The sequence below is a fragment of the Petaurus breviceps genome, unplaced genomic scaffold (genome assembly GCF_028583685.1).
Source record: "Petaurus breviceps papuanus isolate PSGF00001 unplaced genomic scaffold, PetGlider_PUasm1.0 187, whole genome shotgun sequence".
Lineage (NCBI taxonomy): Eukaryota > Metazoa > Chordata > Mammalia > Diprotodontia > Petauridae > Petaurus > Petaurus breviceps.
Window position 1 is genome coordinate 6,235,131 of NW_027185799.1, and position 26,871 is coordinate 6,262,001.

The 26,871-nt window shown below is 35.2% G+C and overlaps 1 long non-coding RNA gene across 1 annotated transcript; it reads right to left on the minus strand.

The window, feature by feature from the left end:
• Window positions 1–11,086: 11,086 nt before the first annotated feature.
• Window positions 11,087–12,660, minus strand: LOC138163088 (uncharacterized). The gene is made up of 2 exons (XR_011168785.1): window positions 12,538–12,660; window positions 11,087–11,751 (listed from the first exon to the last, which is right to left on the minus strand). It is a non-coding gene; the product is annotated as an uncharacterized lncRNA (long non-coding RNA).
• Window positions 12,661–26,871: the final 14,211 nt, after the last annotated feature.

Genomic DNA, 26,871 nt, shown 5'->3' on the forward strand with positions numbered 1-26,871 from the left:
TTCTAATCTCCCTACTAGATGTTGAGCTCCATAATAGTAAGTCCTATCACTTTTCTAAACTCTCCAACCCTCTTAAGTATAGAACTCAGCATTCAGTGAGGGCTTAATAAATGCTTTTGGAATTTAATTGACTTTACAGGTTGACTTTGAGCAAAGAATGTTTTAACACAGAGTACTTTAAAATTCTGTGAACTCAGGGTCAATTTCAAGTCTCCGTGTGGCTTTGGAGGAAAACTAGAATGGAGGCTAAGTGGTTATATTTTAACAGCCATTAAAAACACAGATTTATTACCACAATTAGGAGAATTTTTCAATCTCATGAATAAAGAATCTCTCTTCAACAGCAAAAATAGCAGAGATAAACATCAATTAAAGCATATAAAATAATCCCAACTTTACTTTTCTTCTGAAAATTAGTTGAATATCAAATGGAATGTGGCCTCAACCAAGATAGAGGACAAAGATTAAAAAAAAAAAAACCTCCCTGAAACAAAGAGAAGTTTTCACATAAGACAGTCATTCAAATGAACTTTGCAATGTAAATTATGGGAATTTGTAGTACTCTAGTTTGGGGGGGAGGGGTAGCATTACATTTTTTTTAAACAAAATATCTATCATTAGATACATGAGAATCTTGTAAAGGAGCAATTGTAGGCAGCTTCTAATTCGGCATGCCACTAATTTGAAAGGACAATTTTCCTTCACAAATGGTCCCAAGATGAAGTACCTGATGATCCAATTAAAAAAAGATCTTACTACAGATGTTTATCACCATTTTTTTTAATACATGAAGAGTTCATAAAGTTTATATAAGTGATTTGACCTCAGGAAATTTGTTTCCTGGGGTCTCAGTATTCTCATTTGTAAACTGATGGATCTGAACTTAACAATCTAGTTTGCTTTTTGTTCTACAGCTAGTTAGAAGGAAGGAAAAAGCACCAAGGATATTATGAGAAAGCAAAGGAATCACATATTTTACCCAGAGAATACTGTACTTGGACAGCAGAGTCACATCTAACAATTTTTGCACCTGGGACAAATCACATAAAATTCATTTCTGAACATCGCCAAGACAGGCATGAAAAGGGGGAATTGGACTAGTACCTTGGGGAGAAATTTACCCTGGGTGTGGTTCATTTTCTGGTAGCTTTCCATTTCCATTAATTATTCTTATTAACTAGGTGCTAAATTCAGTTGTTTCTAGATGCAGAAGAAATACAAGTGTTATTAGTGCTTTGTAAATTCTTGCATCTTAGGACAAAACTTTGGTCAACCCACCCAAGTTAAAGCTTGGTTGACCAGCATTGAAAAACTAGAACCAGAGAATGATGCATTTTTGCATCTATTTAGAGAAAAGTAGCATTAAGTTGTTATTTAGACACCCCTGATTAGCACACATTCATTTCTTTTAAAACTAGGAAGTTTATTTGCTAATAACCTCTGTATTTTCAACTGACTTTTAGACCTGAGAACGACAGGATAAATTGTTGGTCTTTTGCTCTCTGTACAGCAAATAACTGTGCTTTGAGGTTGTGTGGTACCAAGTATGACTGAAAATTAGAACTGTTCCTGAACTTCATTATTTGCTCTGATTTCATGGTAACACCAAGAAAATGCTAATTGTCATCAGATGTAGGTTAATGTGAGCTTTTGAAATTCCTATTTGAACAATATGAAATGAATACAAAGCATATCTCTTAATGACAGTCTTTGTATATGAAAAATCTCTTTGAGTTTGAAGGCGGAGAGCCTTACCAGTATGGCACAAAACCAGCAAAAGACAGGGGAAGTGGGAAAATATCCCATTCTCTCTAGAAATATTGTATGGAGTTAAATATGCACGTCTCTCGAAACTCATAATGGAAGAACAGGTTCTTGACATGCATCCAGTAAATATGACAAAGTCTAGCTGCTCTCCTTAAGAAGATTAATGAATAGTGACTTAAAGGAAGGGATGGGTGAACTGTGTAGTAACAAGTAAGAACCAGCTAAAAACTCAGCCCTGTTTCAGAAACAAATCAGAATCTTGAAAGTTTAGCTTGGCTTGGCTCAATTAATCCTCCCCCTCTTTCTCCCTTCCCCACTCCCACACCCACCCTTGCCTCTCACTCATTTCTTTTAATCATGAGTCATTATCCCAGCACACCTTCGTACTCTCTACTGGGTCTCAAGCACCTTTCTCTTTCCAATCTTTATGAGTACAGTGGGGAGTGGAGGTGGAGGGTGAGTCTTAAAAAAATAAACCATTTTTAGGCTTTCAGAGAGAATGCAGTTCAGAGTGGGTCCCATGATTCATCATTGATGGAAAGTGTGTAGGAGGAAGGAGGAACAGACTGATTGGAGATCAGAGGAAGAAAGGAAGGAGATAGGCCTTCTTATGAGTATGAATGAGAAAGAATAACTGGACAGAAACAAAAAGTGTAAAGTTTGGGGCCAATACGGTAAAGCACTTGAGACAGAATGGGAATTAGAAAGTTCAATTTTGTGAGTAGGAAGACATGTACACACACACACACACACACACACACACAGAGTCAGATTAGGCTCTTATGAATATATTTTGGCCTCCATGAAACCATGACTTTCGCCTTTCATTAAACATTTATTATTTTGTATTTCTTCTGTTTCTATTTCTATTTTGTTAAAGTGATTTATTTTTGCAAAGTTCCTCAACAGATCAAATAAGAAAAGGCATGAATTTTGTGACTGAAACAGAAACACTGGAGTCAAGAATCTTGAGTTCCAAATTCACTGTAGTTTATCACCTCAGCAAGTTTGGCTTTTCACATCAAAACCAGTGACAGTAAAGGATAGCCTCCAAGCATGACTAGAGACAGCCCCAAGGGTAAGTATACCTGCAAGGCTCTGTGTCTGGAGAAAACAAGAGTAGAGGGCTTTCCTTAGAAAGCCCAAATTGAGGGCCTTGGAAGCCCAGAGAGCAGTAATCATCGGTGATGAGTGAGCAGCAACCAGAATGATACAGTGTGGTCCTGCAGTACTGAGATCGGACAGCTAAAAGTCTAAGAATTCTGAGGTCTCTAATACAATATCCTAAGATGCCAGAGATGCACCTAAGTATCCAGTGCTTTGAAATTCACAGATGCCAGAATGCTGGACCCTGGGAGGTAGAGCTCAACATAAGAACCGGTTACCCAGGGCCAAACCAAGCAGGACTCACTATTTCACGCAAAAGAACAGCATGGAGCAAAGAGTGACCTTGGCACAAAGTCCTATTTCGAGCTGGAAAAATGGATAAATCAAATAAAATACCATTTAGTGTTTAAATTATTGCAAATTTGATTCCATAACAGCTAGAAGCAAAATCTCAAAGAAAACAATGGCTTTTCCAGGAAAAAAAAAAAAACTAGAAGAAATGAAGCAAAGAAGAAAAATAAAATCTCATTTTAATTGTTAGGCCAAGTGACACCCCTACCACAAGTGTATCAGTGTGCCTATCTTCCTTCCAGTGGCCTCTTCATGATTATGTTTTTAAGACTAGGTACCATCCCTTAAGAAGACAGCATTCTCTTGAGATAATAGACCAATGCATATTGATAGATAGGAGAAGGAGAAAAGATTCCCAGAACTTGGGGCATTGTCTAGAAGGGAAGACCCATCAGAAAAACACCAGAGGGCTTATTTTCAGGGGAGGGCTTATTTTAATGAACATTGACAGCAATTTTAATAAACAGGTAAATGTGAACAAAAAAATGTACCTTTATTCAATAAGCAAATCACTGGGGAAGAACAGGATAACACGCTCACTGCTGCAGCTCTGATTGGATGCAGCTCGGAGCGCGGCGTGCGTTTCACGGGTGGGGGGGGGGGCGGTGCATACAGAGGGTACCGCAATCTCAATAGGCTTATTTTAGGGGGAGGGCTTATTATCGGGGAAACAGGGTACCAGAGGGGCAGTTACTGGAAAGAGGAAGAAGGAAGACAAAAAAGGAAAAGGAATTGCATACTACAGAAACGCCCTTACTTTGCAATTTTAACTAGATCTGGCCCTTTTATTCCATAATACCCTGTTCTCTACTTTTTAGACCCCCTCCCACCTTTTTATCTCTCTTTGAATGTTATCTTCCCCCATTAGAATGTAAGCTCCTGGAAGGTAGGAACTATCTTCCTTTTTCCTTATATTGGCATCCCTAGCAATTTGCACAGTATCTGACACATAGTAATTGCTTAATAAAAATCTCTTGTCTTACTTTGCCTCTATAAAATACTGAGACATATAAAGGAATACACAGAAGTGAAAAGAGAATAGAAAAAAGATTTTTCACTCCAAATTTCCTTATTCAACCCAATCAATCACAATTCTTACTTCAACCATATATGCTGTCCCCTGCCACTTGTAGACAGCCATTTCCATGGAAAATAATGAAGGTGGCTAAAGTTGGAATGGGGGGACAGCTTCAGGCATGACCGGGAATCAAAATACTCATGCATTAACAAGAGTTGAGTGCATCCAATTGAGAAAACTCTTTGTATTAAGAACCTCTGTTAGTTATCATCTTAATTTGAACCCCTCTAGTGTGGCTGTGGACAATACCTTTTTTGTTTGCTTCCTTCGTAGTCCTTTTATTTGTTTGTTTAATCCCAGTGCCAGCTATGTTTTCACCTCTAGCCTCTCATGTCAGCTTGTCTTAACCCTGTATACTGACTCTAGTTTGTTGTACTGTAGCATGTGGCATTTCAGAGTCTTGCCTAGGTGGAAAAAATAAATTCAAGATCATAGCCTTTTCTACTTTTTCCTCCAGGGGAAGCATAAATTTACAATGTGGCATGTTCAGTCAGTGTAATGGGCAGGAGCAGAAGGAAAAATGCAATTATACCCTTATACATAATCCTATAGCACATACAAGCATTTACTATTCACATACCACATAGTATGTTGGAGTAGAAAGAGCATTGGACACGGAGTCAAGGAAATGAGTCTGAATTCTTGTCTGCTTTTTATAGCCTTAATGGCAATCACTTAACTATTCTGAGACTCCCTTTCTCTATCTGTGAAATGAAAGCATTGGACTAGATGACTTGTAATTCTCCATTCATCTAGAAATACTGTGATTCTATGATGATCTGGCCCCATATATACATTCTATTCTTATACTTCTGATTGTTTTTGACTTCTATTTTCCACCCACTTGATAAAAGAGTTGTGAGGAGAGTGAGGCTGCTGTTCATGATGCATCAGTGTACCATGATACTATGATTAGGAAATTGAAACTTACTAAACTTACTAACTAAAATAACTAGCAACATAGAAGATATAGTAAACCTTTGGGGTCAGAGTCACTTAATGATAGAAATCCCACAGGACTTCATTTTAACCCTATACTCTACTAGGAGAGAGAAAATTGGGAGTCCTAACCTTGTGTGACCTTTGGCAAGTAACTATTCCTCAGTGCCCATCTGTAAAAAGAGAATGCTCATATAAGAAAATTCTGCATTCTCTTGACAACTTAAATTTCTTTTGTTCTAGCCTTACTCAGAACTTTAAAAATAGAGAAAATAAGAAGTCGCATAATCATTCTATCATCACAAACTAGCTAAGCATGCATGGAATTAAGTATAAGAAGTGTAAGAAGAAGAGGTGGCATAGTTTGATTTAAAGGCATTCTGAAGGGCCCCTTTGCAAAAAAAAAAAAAAAAAATTACCCTTTTGTCTTCCCAAAGACCAATCTGCTTCCTTTTATTCATATGCAATATGAAAGGTGTGTGCTAGATAACTCCTTGGATGTCCCTCCTTCAAAGGACTGTTAGGGAAAAGTACTTTGTAAACTATAAAATACTATATACCTACATACATACATACATATATACAAAGATATACATAAATAGCTATTACCAGGACTATGAGTTGAAAGCTGTTTCTTATCAGGTAGAATGAAGAGAACTCAAAAACACTAGGGAAAGATATAGCCAATATCTTGTCAGTCAGTATGTATTAAACACCTACTACATGCAAATAGTTATGCTAGGCAATAAGGAAATATTTTGAAAGGTTAGTCTGGGCTCTCATCACTGTAAATGATTCCCTGATCAGTGCAGATCACTACTCATGTGTACCTTTGCATTCTCTCTAATTCTTTTAATGTATTTCCATAAATTCTATATAAAGAATCTATCCCAAATACATATAAATACATATATGTATATACTTTATACTTACTGGTGTACATATTATATCACTCCAATAAAACATAAGCTCCCTAAAGACAAAGACTGCTTTATTCCTGCCTTTTTATCCTCAACATTTACCTCACTGATTGCTGTATAATAGGTTGATTTAAATCTTTTAAAATGTTGGTTGATTTGAAAAAAAAAAAGTGGAATTCTTTGGAAATTGTTTGATAATATTATTGCATCACTCAAGTTGTCCACCCCTAATCCTTCACTTTTGATATGTTACCAGCTTAACTACTTTTGTGATGATGGATGCCCCTACTGATGACATTTATATTATTTCTTCCACATATGTTACAGATGATTATATGTGACTACCAACTTACATCCACCATACATCTTATCCAATCATTGCCCTTTCAGTCACATGTAATTTTGACCTTTTTTGGAGACCATAGCATTCCATGATTCACACCTATGTAGAATCACTAGTAGAATTTTTTAAATGTGTTTTAGCCACTGGGACTGATCTAAGATCAATGAAAGCATTGTTCCCAAATGTGATTCAACCCACTCTCATCCTCCTATTAATTTGTGAAACCCAGCTGATTGTCCACCTGCAGGGCTTGTCAAAAATGTATTCATTCTTTGCTTGGCGCTATGCCATTTAACATTTTTAAAAGACATAAATGACATGCCTGTTATATTTGATGACACAAACTTGCATGGGGGATAAATGCATGACAGAATTCAAAATTACATGGACAGATTGAAGTTTGGACCACCTCTGATAAGCTGAATTTTAATAGGGATAGAACAAAGTATTATACTTGGGTTCAAAAAATCAACTTCACAAATATATTGGAGGAGTGATGACAACATAGCAGTAAATAGGTCATAGTTGGCATCAAATTATATATGAGTAATATGACAACCAAATAAGATAATGCATAGGCTATTTTTTTCAATCATTTTTCAGTTGTGTGAGTCTCTTTGTGACCTCATTTGGGGTTTTCTTAACAAAGGTGCTAGACTGGTTTTCCATTTTCTTCTCTACAACATTTTATAGATGAAGAAATTGAGGTAAACAAGGTTAAGTAACTTTTCCAGGGTCACATAGCTAGCATGTGTCTGAAGCCAAATCTGATCTCGGGAAGATCATCTTCTTGACCCCAAACACAGTGCTCTATTAACTGTACCACATAGCTGTTCTAATTATTTATTTCATGTAGAAAAGCAAGAGAAATATGGAATTCAATAGTAGGGAAGTAATATTGTTCATGGACCTGTTTAGACTACATCTGGAATATGGGGTTCAATTGTGATGGCCACATTTAAAAAGAGATATTGATTGCCTTGAGAATATCCAGAGAAGAAAAACCAAGTCAGTAAAGGGCCTTGAGATCATGTCATATGAAGACTGTTTGAAGATCTCCCTCACTGAAAGTCTTCAAGCTGAGCCTGAATGACTAATTTTCAAATATTTTGTAGAGGGAATGTCTGTTCAGATATGAATTTGAACTAGATGAACATTGAGATCCATTCCACTGGTGATCCAGCTAATCTTCCCAACTTCATTTTATGCATTCACCTTTATACTACCATATCAATCACAGCAGATACTGAAGTCCCAGAGTCTACATGTGGCTCCACTGTTGTCACTGAGAATCATTATATAAATGTTGGACAGGTAGACGCAGTGAATAAAACATTTTTTCCCGCCTTCATAATCAATTAGGCAAAAAGGTAAGGGTAAAATAATTGAGAACACACTTAATACTTTTTTGATTGTCAGTATCACTAAGGATATTTTTCTTAAAGCTTTCTTCTCCTCACTCCTAAAGGTTTTGAGGAGAACCTGTGACAACCTGTACTGCTCCTTTGGAGGGAGGAGAAAGAGATCATGTAGTTCACCCCTTTTTCTTCAAATATGACAACTGACTTCTGACCAGTCTACGAATATTTTGGAGAGCAGGCTTTCATGTTTTAGTAGCATCAAATGATCATTAAATCCAATTGAGGTGATCAGAGGATTTCTTCAAAGATACTTGGTTTTTAAAGACACAAATCATGACCTAGTTTTTAGTCTTTGGCCATGCTTCAGAATGTAAACTGCCTTGAAATAACATGTGGTACAAAGTCTCCTGTTTCAGGTACTACTCACTGTTGAATATGAAATCAGCAGAAAGAGACACTTGGAAGGCTCTTTCTCTTACCCAGGGGCTTGTAATCTGAGATTAAATCTTAGATGACATCAATTCCGTTTGAAGTCTGGTATCTTTAGAAGGTGAACTTGCTTTATCATTGATTTAAATATCCATTTCACAATCTGAAGAATGGATTTGTTGTTGCCAAATTAAAACCATAGGCATTATCTGATTATGAAATCAGATAACAACATGCTAGTAACTCCTTTGCTCTAATCCTCTATCCGTGAATCTTTAGTTGGAAAACAAAACAATTGTTGGTAAGAAGGTCATAACTCCAATCTATGAAAGACCTAGGTTTTTTTGTTTTGTTTTGTTTTAAAATCTGGCTCATTCTAGGAGTGTTTAATTTTTTAAGCTATTCATACCTGGGATTACTCTAACCTTCTGTTGTAATGTGTGAGTTCTTCCTAAGATATTCTTTATGAATGATTAAGATAGAGGCAAAAATTAAGATAGAGGCAAATTTGCAGGTAGTGTCTAGTAAGAAAGGATGGATAAGATTTTAGATGCTAACATTGGGAGCTATAAGGAGCTCAGCAGGCTAAAAATATGGATCAAATCTAATAAGATGAAATTTAGTAGGCATAAACAACAAGTTCTGCACTTAGGTTGAAAAAATATCCACTGATGAATCAGAGAGGTATAGCTAGAAAAAGTATGTATGAAATGGATCTGGGCATTTTAGTGAACAGCAAGTTAAATATGAGTTGAGTTTGACTTGGTAGCCAGAAAAGCTAATTTGGTATTAGGCCCTGATAACAGAAACATAATGTTCAGAATGAAAGATGGGAAAGTTTTACTGTGGTCTTCCCTTGTAAGATCACATTTAGAGCATCACTTTTGAGATCATGCATTTTTAAAGCATATCAATAAGCTAGAACATGTCCAAAGGAAGACATGGCTCCTCCACTAGATTGGGACCTCTCTGAAGGCTTGAATGGGTTTTCTTTTTCCTGTGTGTGTGTATGTGTACACATATATATCTTCACACAGACACACACATACATATACATCCATATACACATCAGCATATACATACATACACACATATATACATACACATATATTTAGAGAGAGAGTGGGATGGCAGCTAAGTGATTCAATGGATAGAGTGCTAGGCCAAACCTGAGTTCAAATTGAGCTCAGACACTTACTAGCTGTGTGGCAATGGGCAAGTCACTTAATGTCTTTTTGCCTTAAATCAATGGAGAAGGAAATGGCAAACCACTCCAGTACCTTTGCAAAGAAAATCCCATGAACAACATGGTCCATAAGGTCACAAAGAGTTGAACATGACTCAATGATTGAACAACAACAACTAAGATGGTTAGCTAGGTGATAGCTAGATGATAGCTAGCTAGCTAGCTACCGAAATAGATTAGATAGATAGATAGATAGATAGATAGATAGATAGATAGATAGATAGATAGATAGATAGATAGATAGATAGATAGATATTAGGTATATTCGGTAATCTCACAGGAAAACCACTAGCCTTAGGAAGAACTCAAAAAGGTGTCTTGCAGAAAGTGCTGAGACTTGAAGGAAGCCAGGAAAGCCAGGAGGTGGAGACAGAGGCAAAATATTCCAGACATCAAAGATAAACAGGCAGTGAATATTCAGTCAGGAGATCAAGTAGTTTTTTGAGGGACAAATAAAAAGGAAGACAATACCATTGGACCATGGAATATGTAGAGGGCAGAAAAATGCAAGAAGGCTAGAAAACTAGGAAGGGGGTCAGTTATGAAAGACAATAAAAACAATGGAAGATTTTATATGTGACTCAGGAGGCTTCATGCCTGACCCTGGACTTTCTCTATAAGTGCCCCTGCTTCCCCAAATGGTATCTACATCTCCCAATTCCCACTTGCCAGTTTCCTTTTATATGCTATCTCCCCACATTAGAATGTAAGCTCCCTGAAGGCAAAAACTGTCTTTTTTCTTGTATTTCTATTTGCCAAATTAAGTTGTGTCTGAAACATGGTAAGTACTTAATAAATGTTTGTTCCCTTTATTTTGTCTTAGATTCAGTCTAGTGTTCAAGCACACCGAGTTCCTTTTGGATCCCTGCTCTCTCATCCCCTGTGTTAACTATCCTTTCTACTTTTGTGTCATCTGCAAATTTGATGAGCATACCATCTATGCTTTCATCTAGGTCACTGATAAAAAAAAAGCTGCTAAATATCACAAGGCCACACATAGATCACCATAGTACTCAACTAGAAGATATCCTGTGATGTAGAACTCCCTATCTGCTCTGGCAGACTAAGACATTTTAGATAGCTCTAAATAGTAGGAATATTTTTTGTTTTGTTTTGTTTAAATTCCTTTATTTTGAGCCAGAATAATCACTCTTCTTCCAATAGAAATTCTGCTGCACATCATGGGGGTTACTGTGGACTACAAGTTCAATATGAGTCAACAACATGATATGAAAACCAAGGAAATTAATCGGATTTTAGGCTATATTGAGGGATGTAATAACTAAGAATAATTAGGTGACAGTCCCACTGTACTCTGCTTTCATCAGAAAACAGCTTTGGTATTGTGTCCAAGCCTAGGTGCTGTTTAAAAAAAAATTGATATCTTGTTTTTTTTTTTTTTTTACAAACTCTGGAAAAGTATAGAGAAGGGAAACCAGGATGTATTGAAGGAACTAGGGATGTTTAGCTTAGAGAAGAAAAGGTTTTTGGAGAAATGAGGTTAACAACTACTTTCCAATATTTAAAGGGCTTCATTAAGTAAGATGGATTATACATTTTCTTTACTATGCAGGGCATAACTAGGAACAAAGGATAAAAATTATAAAGAAGCATGTTTAGACTTAATATGGATAAGTAAGGACAAACTTCCTTACAATTAGAATTATCCAAACATGGAATGAGTTAATGTGAGAGAGAGAGTTTTTTCACTCAATTGAGGTCTTCAAGCAAAGGATGGATAACTTTCTGCATGGTATGTTGTAAAAGAAATTCATTTTTAGGCACTGCTTGTTCTAAGTGATCACTGAAGTATCTCACATCTCTTAAATTTAGTGATCCTGTGATCCTGTTTTCAACTTCAGTTCACTTCTATTTTTGTCTTTTGTTTTCAAACACAGCAAATGCAATCACTATTCCATATATTAGAAATTCAAATTCTCTTCTTCAAGTTAAACAGCTCCATTTCCTTATACTAAACTTCATGTGATGTGGTATTCATACCTCTCAACATGGTACCTTTTTCCATTCTCTTAACCTGTGGTTTCCAAAAATGTACACAATATTCTGTATATATTTGGAGCAATCAGGTCAACATCTAGTGGGACTTTTACTTCCTTCATTCTGATCACCATCTCTCAATGCAAAGTAAGATTACATAGGCTTTGTTGACTATTATGTCACACTGTTGAGTAATATCGAATTCAAAATCTCTGAAAAGAAAAAAATACTATTAGAGGACATTGCACGGAATCATAGCGATCCCAAGCCAACCTATTTAAATAAGTTGTTGATTCTGAAAATTGGGAAATGGATAAAGGTAAACATATTAACTATCACTATAGCTTAGGTAATTTTAACAGATGGGAAATAGTCACCACAGTGAAAAGATGGAAAAATACCAGCAACTGTCTCAGCTAACAAATGTTTAGTCTCCTTGCCAAGCACAAAGAAATGGCAGCCAAGGGCAACAGCAGTTTAGAGTACAAGTTGATTTGCAAAACATTATGAAGGAGGATGACAGAAGATCACAGTGTTACCTAGTACAACAATGAAAAGCATTTGAAAAGAAAATGAGTTTCAGAAAGCTTGGCATGATACCCAGATAAACCATATTACTCCAAGGCCATTTAGAGGGAAAGCCAAAAGGAGGAAGACAAAAAGGAATAAAATGGACTAGGTCAGCTTTTTTTAAAAATACTAATCTATTCTTACTGTCATCAGTAATGGAACCACCACATTTATATAGGCATCTCAGTATCTATTTGTGATAAAGTGCCAATGACACTTAGTGATGATGACAGAAAGAATAGTTTAAATGAGTAGTTACAGGAGAACTCTTTATGGATAGCAATATCATTTTAAAAGCAATTAGAGATCTATCCTTGAAATACATCAAAGGCTGGGGACTCTTAAAAATGGAAAAAATATGAACAGAAATTGCCTTATTCAAAACAAAAATGAAGAATCAAAGAAACATAAAACACCTACTGACTTACTTGCTTGCTTTCCCATCTCTATTAAATCTTCATGAGAACTGTCTGTGCACATACTGCGATTCAAATGAAAACATGATAAGGAAATAGGCAGGCCTTTGTCATTTCACAGCAAATGACATCTCCACAACCAAAGAATAGGAGTTATGTAAAATACAAGATCTTACTGTTAATTGTTTGTTGAGTTATGAAACATTTGACTCCATAATTCGAAGTGCAACCTTGAAGGCTCTTCTCAAACAAAGTGGCTCTCACTTAGACACTGAAATTATACAAGGCTTTATGAAAGATAGGATTACAGGAGTTGCTTTGTTCAACTTTCTGCTAAGTGTTGACATGAAATTATGTGTTTAAAGAGAGCTAAACGTTTTTCACAGATTTCCTTCAGTCTGAAGACATGAGATATTTCTTCTTTTAGGTTTCAACAAAAGAAGGATTACTTATTGGGAATGAGCTTCTCCAAACTTTCTTATTTCCAGATGACATTGTATTGGGTCCCAGAACACTATTAAGACCTCATAGGTGAAATCCAGAGGAATTAATAAGTAATGTTGTCTGAACATCCCCACTGGAAAAATACAGTGAATTATCAATGCTAATTTCTCAGACTACTAAATGCAATTGAATAAGCATTTATTAACATTAGCCTATCAGTTTGTATTTTTTATGTAAGTATATTAAATCTATAATGGATTTGGAATAGAGTAGGAAGCAGATCATATTGGAATGAATTTGGAGAATTTTGTAGTTTTTCCGACAATCTCAGCTTCGATAATGTTTATTGCTGAAGAAACTCCCTTCTTCAATAACAGTATTCTTCCAGTTGGTACTATAAGCACACGTAACATAGAATATAGTGCTCAAAATTAAAATGATAATAACAATAAGTAGCATTAACATAGCACCTACTATGTGCCAGGTACAGGAGTATTTTTTTTACAAACAATATCTCATTTGTTCATCATAACAACTCAGGAAGGTAAGTGCCATTATCATCTCCATTTTACAGTTAGGGAAACTGAGGCAAACAGAGATTAAGTGATTTACTCAAGCAATGTCTGAGGCCAGGTTTGAGTTCAGATCCTCTTGATTCTGCTCTCATAGCAACTATAAATAACCAAGAGAGCAGCAAGAAGACACTTAGTGAGCATAACGAGTTTGGAATAAGTTGCCAACAACATCTACATACAAAGGAGTACAAAAGACATTTTATGTCTGCTTTATTCTACTCTGCTTAATTCAATTTATTTCAACAAACAATTATTAAGTACCTAATACAAGCAAGGCACCGTTTTATGCATAAAGACAAAAATGAAACAGTCCCTAACATCATTCTATATTCTACCAGGAAGATAAAAATATATACCCATGAGTGAATAAAAAATACATTCAAGTTATGCAGAATAATTATAATAATTAATTGGTGGATCAGAAAAGATATCCTGAAAATGTCAGTTCTTGAGCTATGATTTGAAAAAAAGTAGGGATCATACCAGGAAAATTTGAGGAGGAATTGTATTCTGGGTATAAGAAACAATTTATTCTAAGGTGAGAAATGAGAAATCATTTATAGAGAAGATCTAGTAGGTTACCTTGGCTAGAATAAAAATAAATATGAACAAAGAAGTAATAAGAAATCAAACTTGAAACATAAGTGGAAGATAATCAGGAGGGTAGAATGGGGAAGACAGAATGGGAATACAGGCTGAGAAGGATAAATATTTTGTCCTCACTAAGTGGAGAAAGATGAGAACCTAGTAAAGAGGACTGCAAAGGACTGATTAGAAAAAGTAGAATGAGAAATAAGGAATAATGGCCTAGAAATGAATACAGCAAATAGTACCCAGGAGAAGAAGGTTGGGTGTTTGGATTCCATATTATTAAAAGGTACAGAGAAGCAAAAAAGAATTAAGACTTGGAAAAGACCAGAAGATATAGCAGTTAAGAGGTTGTTAGTAACTGTAGAGAAAGAAATTTGAGTCAAGAAAAGAGTGCAAGGAGGCAAAATAACCAGTTGATTGATAGTGAAAACAATTGGTATGTTTGCAAACTGCATGAAGATTTACTTTAATGCTTGGATTTTGATTTTAATCTGCTATTTTTTAAGTAATAAGCCAGGTTCAAATAAATATTACTACCATAACTTTGATGTATTACCATAAGATTTGGTTCCTAGTTAGAGTTTAAAGAGATTTGTTTTTATATTACAGTAAGTGAAAACTACACTTCCATAGAACCACTAAGTTATTATTCTAATTTTAAAAGTATGTAGAAAAGTGCTTGTGGATATTTGGAAGACATTCTAACACTCCCTCCCATTTGTAATATCCTGGTTTGTGATAAGTTATTGATGCAAATTACATCCATATATGCATAGAGTGATCTCTGAGTATGTTTAAGGCTACTTGAGAATTCTGTTTCATTAATGTTTATAATCTAGTCATGATTACATTTTGAATCCTGGCAATTTAAAAATAATTTTGTTTTCTTTTAATAAATCTTTTCTTAGTTCCTTTCCAAAATTAGCTATGAATTCTGGAAGTTTTCTTTTCTATTTTTTTGCATTGATATGTGGCACCAGGTAACACATTATTTATTTGGCCTTCTTCCCCTGCTGAGAGGCCTGCAGAGCAAAACTTCACTGGAGATGATATGGTATGTAGCATATAAAAAATTGGAACTGGAATAAGGAATACCTGGATTCAAATCTTGGTCAGGAATTCACTAGCTGTGACACAACTTCTTTTACTCATTTTTCTCACCTATAAAATTAGAATATTAATGCATGTAATACTTGTCCCAAAGGGTCCCAGTGAGGCTAAAATGAAATAATGTATATAGAAAGAATTAGTAAAATACCATTTATTATATTTAGATGGTTTAGAACGGTTTTCTAAAAAAATCTATCTAGGAATTTTATACTTGGAGTCTTCCTTTGAATTAAATGCTCTCTTTGCAGGTATATAGAGCTGTCATCACTGACAGGTATGTTTATTGCTTTTATTGGTTAGTTCTGTCTGACTCTTCATGACCAGGTTTTCTTTGCAAAGATGCTGGAGTGGTTTGCTATTTCCTTCTCCAGCTCATTTTACAGATGAGGAAAATGAGGCAAACAGGATTAAGTGACTTGTTCAGAGTCACACAGCTAGTAAGTGTATGAGATAAGATTTGAACTCAGAAAGATGAGTCTTCCTGAAGCAAGGCCTGCCCCTCTGTCTACTGTGCCACAAAGGGACACATATGTTGAAGGTGGTTAATTCTGAGCACAGGTACATAGTGGTATACATTCTTGGTACAGGTATCTACTAAAATAAAAAAAGAAATTGTAATGTGTGACTTCAGCAATCAGAGTTTAAAATAATTTTTTGTTCCTAGTTCCCATTGATTGTCCTTCAAGAAAAGCCTTTTTAATAAACTTTAACTTTTTATTTTTTGTTCTAATTATGTGTAAAAATAATTTTAAATATTCATTTAAAAAATTGGAGTCCTAAATACTTTCCCTGCCCTTCCCCTTTTCTTGAGAAGCCAAACAGTTTGATGTAGAATGATACATATTATGCAGAACTATATGTTTTTTGTGGTTTTACTACTTGCCATGTTGCAAAGAAAACACAGGCCAAATATATAGGTACATACATATAGCAGAAATATATAAGTATGCTCAATCTGCATTTTCAGTTATTTATCTGGGTGTGTATAGCATAAGTCCTTTGGAATTGTCGTAGATCATTTTTTTTTTCTGAGAATAATTAAGTCATTCACAGTTAGTCATTTTATGATATTGTTATTACTGTGTACAACGTTCTGGTTCTACTTACTTCACTTTGCATCCGTTCGTATAAATATCCCCAACTTTTTCTGAAAGTATCCTACTTATAATTTCTTATAGCACAATAGTATTTCATTATAATCACATACTATAACACACCCAATTGATGGGTGTCATCTCAATTTTCAACTCTTTGCCACCATAAATAAAACTGCCATAAATATTTTTGTACATATAGGTCCTTTTCTTTTGTCTTTGATCTCTTTTGGCTACAGAAGTAGTCATTGTAGTGCTAGATCAAAGAGTATGCAGTTTTATAACCCTTCAGGCAGAGTTCCAAATTGCTCTCCAGAATGGTCAGATCAGTTCACAATTCCACCAACAGCTCATTGATATTTCAATTTTTTTCCACATCCCCTCCATTTGTCATTTTCCTTTTCTGTCATATTAGGCAATCTGATAGACATGAGGAAGTTCCTCAGGTATTTGAATTTGAAATTCAATAGTGATATTTTTTTCATATGACTATAGACAGCTTTGATTTCTTTTGAAAACTGCCTGTTCATATTCTTTGGCCATTTATCATTATGGGAAAGGTTTGTATTCTTATAAATTTGGCTCAACATATTTGAGAAATGAGGTTTTTATGAGAGAAATGTCCTGTAAATTCTACCACAACTTTAATTTTTCTGCATTCTTTCGAATTTTGGTTGCATTGATTTGTTAATACAAAAACTTTTTTTAATTTAATGTAATAAAAATTATCCATTGTATATTCTGTAATGCTCTCTATCTCTTATTTGGTCATAATTTTTCCCATATCCATATATGTATATATATACATATATATGACAGGTGAAATAATACATGTACATATTCCCCTAATTTATTTATAATGTCACCCTTTATGTCTAAATCATGTACTCACTTTGATCTTATCTTGGTATTCAATGTGAGATGTTAATCTATACCTAGTTGCCGCCAAACTACTTTCCATTATTATTTTTTTTTAATAGTGAATTCTTTTCCAAAAAAGCTTGGATCTTTGGGTATATCAGACACTAAATTACTATAGTCATATGTTGCTGTGTATTGTATACTGAAATTAGTCTGCTTATTCACCACTCTATTCCTTAACCAGTACCAGCTTATTTTGATGATTACCATTTTGTAACACAGTTTGAGATCTGGTAGAATTGAGTATGGTAGACTGCTAGACCACTTTCTTTCACATTTGTTTCTATTGATTCCACTGATATTTTTGTTCTTCATGATGAATTTAGTTATTATTTTTTCTAGCTCTATAAGTTTTTTTTGGTAGTTCTATTAAGATTGCACTTCTAAACCCAGGACAAGATCAAATACTCATTTACATTTGACTCATTTATGAGTCATCTTGATGCAGAAATTTTAATTGTCTTTAAAAGTGAGCTAAGGGCCCATTGCTTACTACTTCTTAGATGTGGTGGAAATCTCAACAATGTGCTGAATAATGAACTGACTTGAAGCAAATGGACATTACCTAAATTATCAAATACTGCTGCCTGCAAAAAAACTGAGTCAGTTCTAGTGACACATCAGGGTTTTCCCTTTCCACAAATATTTGAAGGTTGGTGTCAGAGCCCAACCTAAGCTCACACTATTTGTCAGAGGGGAGTGTGCAGAAGCATTGTTGAAAGCTTTCCATCTTATCAAGTGGATCATTTATTTGACCCAGCATTCAGATTCAGAGGTATTAAAATTTTCCCAGTGCCCAGTTTTATTCAGCATCCATGGTTTTATTATTATTGCTTCCAGGATGCTTGGCTTCCCCATCTTAAGACATTTTGGGGGGTTACACTTGCTGACAATGATTGAGAATCAGGCAAATCTCTTCCTGGTCCAAATCCAAACCAACCAGGATTTGGCAAGTCCAGGCAATCCAAACAGAACTGTTTCCTTCCATGTCCTGATCTATCACCTCCAGCTGTACATGATTCCAGGGACTAGCTGTGTGTCTGTGTGTGAGTGTGTGTGTATTGCTTGTGTGTGTAATGGGTTTGTGCTTTCAGTGACATTTGTTTCTCACAATTTGAACAGCCTTATAGAGTAAATTTCAACCTAGACAAAAGGGTTGCATTCCTCCAAGCCAGTTTCTAGATCTTTCAAGTAAATGAACCAAAGTGGAAATGGCATACTGCTTGTCAACATTTTAATGTCAGCCACACCTCATGTAACTGAATGTTCAACATGGAATTCTGAGGCTTGGACTTTGCCACTGACTAACCAAGTAAACTTGGGCAAGTCCCTATGCCTCAACTCTATCATTAACAAAGTGAGAAAAAAAATACATGACCCCAACACGGAGCTGATATACAACGAATGGAGTGCTCTTCCTCTTTGATTCTGCCTGTGGAAATCCTTTTCTTCCATCAAGACCATCTAGATCAAGTGGCCCATCTTCAATGAAGTCATCCTACTTTCCCCAAATTGAAAAGTATCTCTCCCTCCTATTTTTTCCTAGAAAATTATGTATCTCTTCTATGTCCTTATGACATTTTGCTTTACCTTATATTATTTGTATGAATTACAAAATATACCACCATCCCACCCTGAACAGGAAATGGAAGCTCCGTAATATGAAAAACTATAATATACATATATATGTATATATTTATATAATGGTTCAAGCCAACTAAACCCAGGAATTGGCAAAGAATGGATAAATGTGTGTATGTGTATATATGTATATACATACATGTGTGCCTACATGTATACACACATACATACAACATACACATATATGTATGTGTGTCTTTATTTTATCACACCCCACTGAAAATACAGTACATTCATTTGACTCTCAGGATACCATAAACAGATAAAGAAATCAAGGAAATAAATAGTCCATCTGCATGTGAGGGTGCCATGAAAACAATCTGTGATGTTCTGATGATCTCTCTCTTTCCATAGAGTTCTTCACAGTACCCAAAGACAAACACTTCTAGTACCATCCCATGGTTTTGATTCATCCCCCCAAGAAATTTGGTGACCCCTCAGTAGGAGAACAACGGGCATGTCAAAATTTTGCATGGGGAAGAGCGCCAAGCAAATATCGATTAGATGTGAAGAAAAAATTTCCAATTTGATCTGTGCCAGAGTAAAATGAGACACATCAAGAGGCAGTGAGTCCCCGTTGATTTCATTGGAGGATGGATGATCACAGGTTGTGATGCCCTAAACAGTGGTTTATTCAAGAGGAGATTAAAGTAGATGACACTAAGGTCCTTTCCAATTATAAGATTGTCATTTTGTGATGGGCAGCACATTAGTACTTAATCAATACTTATTGATTGACTGTTGATTCTATATTTCGGGTATCCATGATTTCATCAGCAGAAGTGCTGACCCCACTGAGGCACATTCATTGTCACAGCCCTTCTATGTCTCAGAAAATGGTTTTCAGTAGCTCCTGTGACTAGAAAGAATGCAACTCCTGGTGGATGCCGTACATCTTCTTAAATGTCCAGGGCAAGATTAATAAGTGTCAGGGGCAGGATTTTAACTCAGCACTTTTCAACTTCAAATCTAGTACTCTAGCCAATATGTTCTTCAGGTATTTCAAGTCTGGAAAGACCTGCCTAATCACATTTTCCATTGACATAGTCTTTACTCTATCAATGAATGCCATATTTATTAAGCATTTACTATAAGGCAGCTAGTTAGCACAGTGAAGAGTGTTGGAGTTAGGAAAACTCATCTTTGTGAGTTTAAACCCAGCCTCAAATATTTACCTTTTGTGTGACCCTGGGCAAGTAATTTAACCTTGTTTGCCTCACTTTCCTCATTTGCAAAATGAGCTAGAGAAGAAAATGGCAAACCACTCTATTGTCTGTCAAGAAAACCACTAATGGAATCAGGAAGAGCTGGACAAAACTGAAAAAATATCTAAACAACAACAGCATGTGGAAAATATTGTAAAAACCACACAGTTTTTTTTTTTCCTGCTGTTAAGGAGCTTACATTCTATCAAGAATTCAGGGTCATTTCCAAAAAGCAATGAGGTACCAAAGGTGAATGTCAAAGGAGGTCATTGTCAACTGACCACTCTCAATAAACCTTTTTCATCTCAAGGCCTTAATTATTATCTACATTCATGTCCTTGAAGATATATTTACAATATTTCTGTCATCAAGGGTATTATGTTTTCTTCTTTGACCTTTTGGATACATTGGATTCAGAGAATTTCCTTCTCTGGGGCAATCTTAAGAGGAACAAATGTCAGCAGGATGATGAGGTAGATTAAAACAAAGTGGGTGTTAACACTCAAAGGTAAATTAAAAAGCACAACCCAGCACAAAGCAAGTATTTATTGTTGATTGACAAAAAATAAAAACAAACAAGAGATAGAAATCACCTCTGAGATATCTCCATCTGAATCATTGTTGATTAATATGAATGAATGTATGTTTTGAACATAGTAGGTGCTCAATCCATGTTTGTTAACTCGAATTTGGTTTTTATAGTGAAAGTCAAGGATGATGATACTTTAAATGTTTTCAATGGTTAATTAGCTTGATCAGATGTCATCATTCAGACACAATGATGCAGCAAAAGCGTGTCAGAGAGTAGCAGAGGTAAAATTAATCTAAATTTTGAAAATCCAGATTGAGTTGGCAAATTATAGCCTGCAAGACAAATCCAGTCCACTTACTATTTTTGTACAACAGTCCATAAGCTAAGAATGTTTTTTTTACATTTTTATAGAGTTGTATTGCTTTCATCTTGACTCTACATAATATAAATTTTAAAGGAATTAAGTTTGCTTCCTTTAAATTATACCAACATTCAAGTGTGGCCTGTGTGTCAAAGATGGTATAGGAGATAGGTTTTGTTGGCACAGCAGAGTCAATAAATCTTTGAACTGGACAGAACTTGGGAGGAATTGAACCCAACCTAACCTAAACCCAACCAAAATACCAGCAACAAATGGTTACTCAACTTTGTCTGGAGAATTTCATTAAGAGTGATGCTCCTTGACTTCTGAGAAAATATTACTCTAGTTAGCTTTAAACATCAGGAAGTTTGTCTCTATATCAAGTCTAAATTTGCCTCTATGTAACTCTCAACCATCATTGCTAAAGAGCAGGGTCATGTGCATTGATATGGTTGAGGAGAAGAGCCTGGTTTTGTCTCCTTCTTTGTAATTAATCATACAATGGAATGGTCCACATCCTCCCAAGGAAACCATCATGTTCAATTCCTCCTTGTTGCTAAGAATTATATGTAGAAAAATCGTTCTTGATCTTTTTCTTCATATTTTTGCCAAACGAAGTCAGATATTCACAGAATCAAAGAACCACAAAATCTTAGAGTTAGAAGAAGATCTGGAGGTCATCAAAACTTAAACAAGAATATTTTTACATAATTTTATATTTAATTAATCTATAAATAATTAAATTTTACAGACAGACACACACACATACACATGCATGAACACTATATAGCACAGCTAGGTGTCCAGAGTTCTGGGCCAAGAGTCAGTAAGACCTGGGTTCAAATCTGGTCTCAGACATTTATGAGATAGGTTATCCTTGTCAAGTCACTTAACCCTGTTTGCTTCAGTTTCCTCATCTATAACATGATCTGGAAAAGAAAATGTCAAACTTCTCCAGTATCTTTGCCAAGAAAATCTCAAATGAGGTCACAGAGTTGAACAAGGCTGAAATGACCGAACAACAGAATATATATGTGTATAAATATATATATATATACATACATACATATACAATATTTAAATATATATGAACTTTTTCCTCTTTTCAGATTTACTTAGCAAGATTTTAATTATACTTTTAGAAAATGAATTCTAATATATGTACAAAAAGAAGGTTTTTCATCAATTTCCCTGACTATTCATGTCTTTACACTTTCTTTTCAGATAATACATAATGAATGTTTGTGACAGTATTGCCTCAGTTTCTTCATCCATTGATCTTTGGCCAGAGGTGATCTACTTTGCTTTTTCACTCTCTACTCTATATTGATTTCTTCATTCTTTTTAATATCAGCATGGTATTCCACTCGTACTTCTATAAATTCTATTTATTTTGAATAAAGCTTTACTTTCCATAGTCATATCCTGATTATGAGTCACTGTTCAACTAAGGTACCTACGACCAGATCACATTTGATGTACTGTATTTACGTAGGTTTGTTTCTGCACTAAGCTTCCTTCATTTCTCATGCTTTGTGCATGTGTTCATAGATCATCCACACTGTTGTCTGTCCTTCATTTTGAAGATGACCAATAATATTATGGGGTGATGTCTTGACTTGCATGTGATTAGGATTTAAATGTGGCAGAGTTGCACAAAGTCATCAGCCTCACTGTCTCCCAGAGTGATTAAAGTCCTGGGGCAAGACAAAAGTCAGGACAACTGACAATGACCTGGGATGCAGGGGATAACATTAGCATCTTTACTATCTGACCAAGATCTAAGTGCTTCACAGTGTCTGCTTCAGCTCCCTCCAAGGTTGTTGGAACAAATTGTTCTCATTCACTCATTCCATCAGGGAAAATCTTCACGTGCCTGGAGTAGACATCTCCCTAATTCAACAATGTGTTTGAGACCTGCCAGTTACTCTCAACCTGATTTAGTTCATCTGTCAAGGCAGTTTTACCAGGGTGTGATCATTTTGTATGTTACAGCTTCTTAGAGTCACAGGTGAGATATGGTTGAAAAGTGGACCCAAAATTTGATGAGCAGCCATTGAAAATGACTGTTCATCAGAGGTGCTAGTCCTTCTGAACACCCCAAAACAGAGAAGGGAATCTTCTTGTTCAAATTTAAATGCAACCTGTAGATAACCTATAGAGTTGGTCTATCCATGCAAATAACTTGGACAGAGACTATGGATGAACAATGAAGTAAAACTAGAATTTAAGAGGATAAGAACAAACAGATTTGCAGTGTGAAATTATATACAGTTCATGATGTTTCCAATATTCTTGTAAAACAAACGAAATAAATCCAGTCTAATTTTTTAGTGAGATGGAATCCAGTTCACCTAGTTTACTACTCATACTCTTTACATTTGTGTAGAGGCCATTTTTAATGGCAATACATATATCACAGTAAAACTAAATTAATCATAAGGGTTGGGTTGGGGCATTGAAAAAGATCCATTTGAGGATAGGATATGAATTCAAACTCTTCTTTATTCATCAAACTCTTTTTCACCTTATCTACCAGCAGAGACATGATCACCAAGAGCAGAATTACCTGCAATTTTTTTTTTTATCAAATGGCATCTTTAAAACTGATCCCTATCTGTGATTTCTTTGCCTAGGTTTGGAGAGTTCCCTGATGCAAATCGCATATAGGCCAAAAGCCAGATCAAATAATTAGTCACTGTTGTCTAATCATCGTTACCAGGACTCCCAAAATTGTGTCACTGGTTTGCTGATAGCAACTTCACATTTCACACGAAAGAGAAGATTGTGTAGTATGGAGTGCCAATGCCTATATATGACCAAAATGGTTTCCTGATAGGATATTGGGCCTCTGCAGCCATTTCAAGGAAGAGCTAAGGACTGCTCAATAAGGCTTAATTCTTCTCATTGATATGGTGGCTGAGTGTGGAGATATGCCACGAGAAGGACTAGGAACTATAGTAAAAAAAAAATCTGTAGTAGAGTAAGCTTAAAGGATAGAAACATGAAGAAAATTTTGGTGGAGGTAACTAACTTTTCAATACAGGTTTATTAATAACTATAGGATTGTGGGTTTTGTTTTTGTTTTGTTAGGATCAATCATTGGAGAAAGGTTCCTATGAGACCTTTAGAACCATCCTCTCCTTTCCATACTGTCCACCTCTTACAGAATACCTCTGGGCTCCTAGAGATCAGGCATGAAATATGCCAGCTGAAGAAATATCTGAATTTTGAATCTATTATTGCTAGTGCATGGACATACCTCAAAAGGTCTGCTGCCTAAGAGCCTCACCTCCTTCTCCTTCTGCTCTTTCTCCTCCCTTTTCTCTTCATCCTTCTCCTCCTTGTCCGCTTGCCCTTTCTCCACCTCCTTCTTTTCCTCCTTATCCTCTACCCCTCCCTTCTTCTCGCCTGACCAACTCTCAGTTACTATAGAGGAGATTGCTGGTTAAGTGTTATTTGGATGAGGTAAGTTCTTAGATAGACCTCTCTGAACTCTGAAATGTTAAGAATCTAAGAAAAATTTTCCAAGAAGCAAGGGCTATCAGAATCTATTATCATTAAAGTTATGCAAATAAATTACCTATAGATTTGATCTTTCCTTAATTTATGAAAATATGTAGGCATGTTTATTTGTGACTTGTACTTACTCACTTGCTTTATATCAGATATTTATGTTTTTGATAAAGCTGTGGATTCTATGTGTTAAGAAAATCAAAGAGAACTCATATAAGAGCTAAGACAGTAGCTGTCTGGTCTGGCTGTTTTCTAGTTATTATTTGACATTCATTATCCCATGAATATCATCAGTCAGACTATAAATTTATATTTTAATTACATATCTAAGTAATGAAATGATATATATATATATGTGTGTGTGTGTGTGTGTACACATATATAATATATAATACAACTAATAAGAGAATCAGAATAAAATAAATTTTAAGAATGAATGGAATTTTATATGTAACATTGTACAACATCCCACCTAATATAGGAACCTCTTCTAGAGCATCTCTGATAGATGAATATCTATGAGATTTCAGTGAGTATTTATTGGAACACTTTGAATGATGTGAAGCTCGTTGGCTCATAAATCAATGCATCACATTAATAGAAAAAAAACAATTCGAATTGTTAGCAAGATATTACTTATTTTGTGCCAAAAAAGAAAGAAAAGAAAAGAAGAGAAAAGAAAAGAAGAGAAAAAGAAAGGCAAGGAAAAGAAAGGAAAGAAAAGAAAAGAAAAGAAAAGGAAAGGAAAGAAAAGAAAAGAAGAGAAAAGGAAAGAAAAGAAAGGAAAAGAAAAGAAAATACTAGGTGATATGACAAGTTTCTTTTCTCAGGAAACCACAATAATGTGTGTGTGTGTTTGTGTGTGTGTGTGTAAACATACATTTAGGAAGTATTCTAAGCCAGAGAGGAAATGAAAATCTAGGTTTGGTGGGAATTTTGTCTGAATCATTTAATCTTGCTAGTAAATTATTTGAATATTGATAGAAATGGGATATACTAGAAGGGAAATTCCCTTCCTCTGTTTCCTCAAAATGAGAAATAACTCTCCAGAGTTGGGAAATCTATAGGGATAAGTCAATTCAACAACCACACATTAATCACCTACAATATTATAATAACCTAATATTAAAAAACAGTTTTCAACATTTCAAATAACTCCACTTAAATGTAATCATATTATAATAATTTTTATTTACTTACCTCACCTTTCTCCTAAAAGAGGTTAAATCTCTTGATCATTTCATTATACTAATACCTCTTAATCCTCACTGGGAAATGAAATTGAATAAATCTTTGTATTTGCATTTTAATGATGAAGACATTGGATCAGAGAGAAGCAAAATGAAAAAAAAATTAACTTAATAATGCAAAAAAAAAAGCAAATCATTGTAGTGCCCTGGTTAGGTATTATTTGGACCAGTTAACCAAATGGTTTTTAATATAAACTTGTTGTAATTAATCTATGATATTTATTAAGAACCTACTATGTTCCAGGCACTGTGCTAAGCATGACAGATATAAAGAAAGGTCAAAGATAAATATCAGTTTCCACTTATGTTTGCTAGAAATTAGGTTTTCAGAGACGTTTGAAGGCTTATAATTACTTATTGAACTAAGGAGAGGGTTTAGAATACACTGAAAATAAGAGGAATTTAAATTTTGCTATGTCTTAAGTGCTTAATAAATAACAAATGAATCTATGTTGTTTTTGAATGTTCTAAAATGATAAAATTGTATTTAGTCTAATTAAAGAAGCCTTTTTTAAATGCCTACTATGTAAAAGATGCTGTTAAACAATAAAACATAACCTTATGATAACTATTAAGCATACAAAAACAAAATCAAACAGTCTTGCCCTCAAGAGCTTACATGGGCAGGGGATGGGGGGATAGATAAAAAGTACATAGATAACTAAATAGAAAATATATATGAAGTAATACAAAGTAATTTTCAGAAGCAGAAAGTACTAACAATGAGGTATGGAGATGGGTGGGCAGGAAGGAGAGGGGCCTTGTCTAGGAGTTGGCTCTGAGCTCTGCTTTGAAGTTCACTATTCAGTGAAAAGGAGGTGAAAAAGGAACATACCTTAGATTCCCAAAATGGAGGACCATCTGAACCAAGGTACTAAGGTAGAAGATGTAATGTTGCTCTGGAGAAGAGCTATTTGGACTAGAAGGGAGAAAGCAGGAAGGAAAATGATATGAAACCAATTGAAAAGACAGGTGGGAACCAGGTTGTGGAAATCTTGGAATATCAAAATGAGGATATGAAGATTTTTTAGTTGGAGGGTGACATGCTATGGTCTGTGTTTTAAGAATATCATTTTAGCAGCTGTGCAGTTGTTGATGAATGAGAG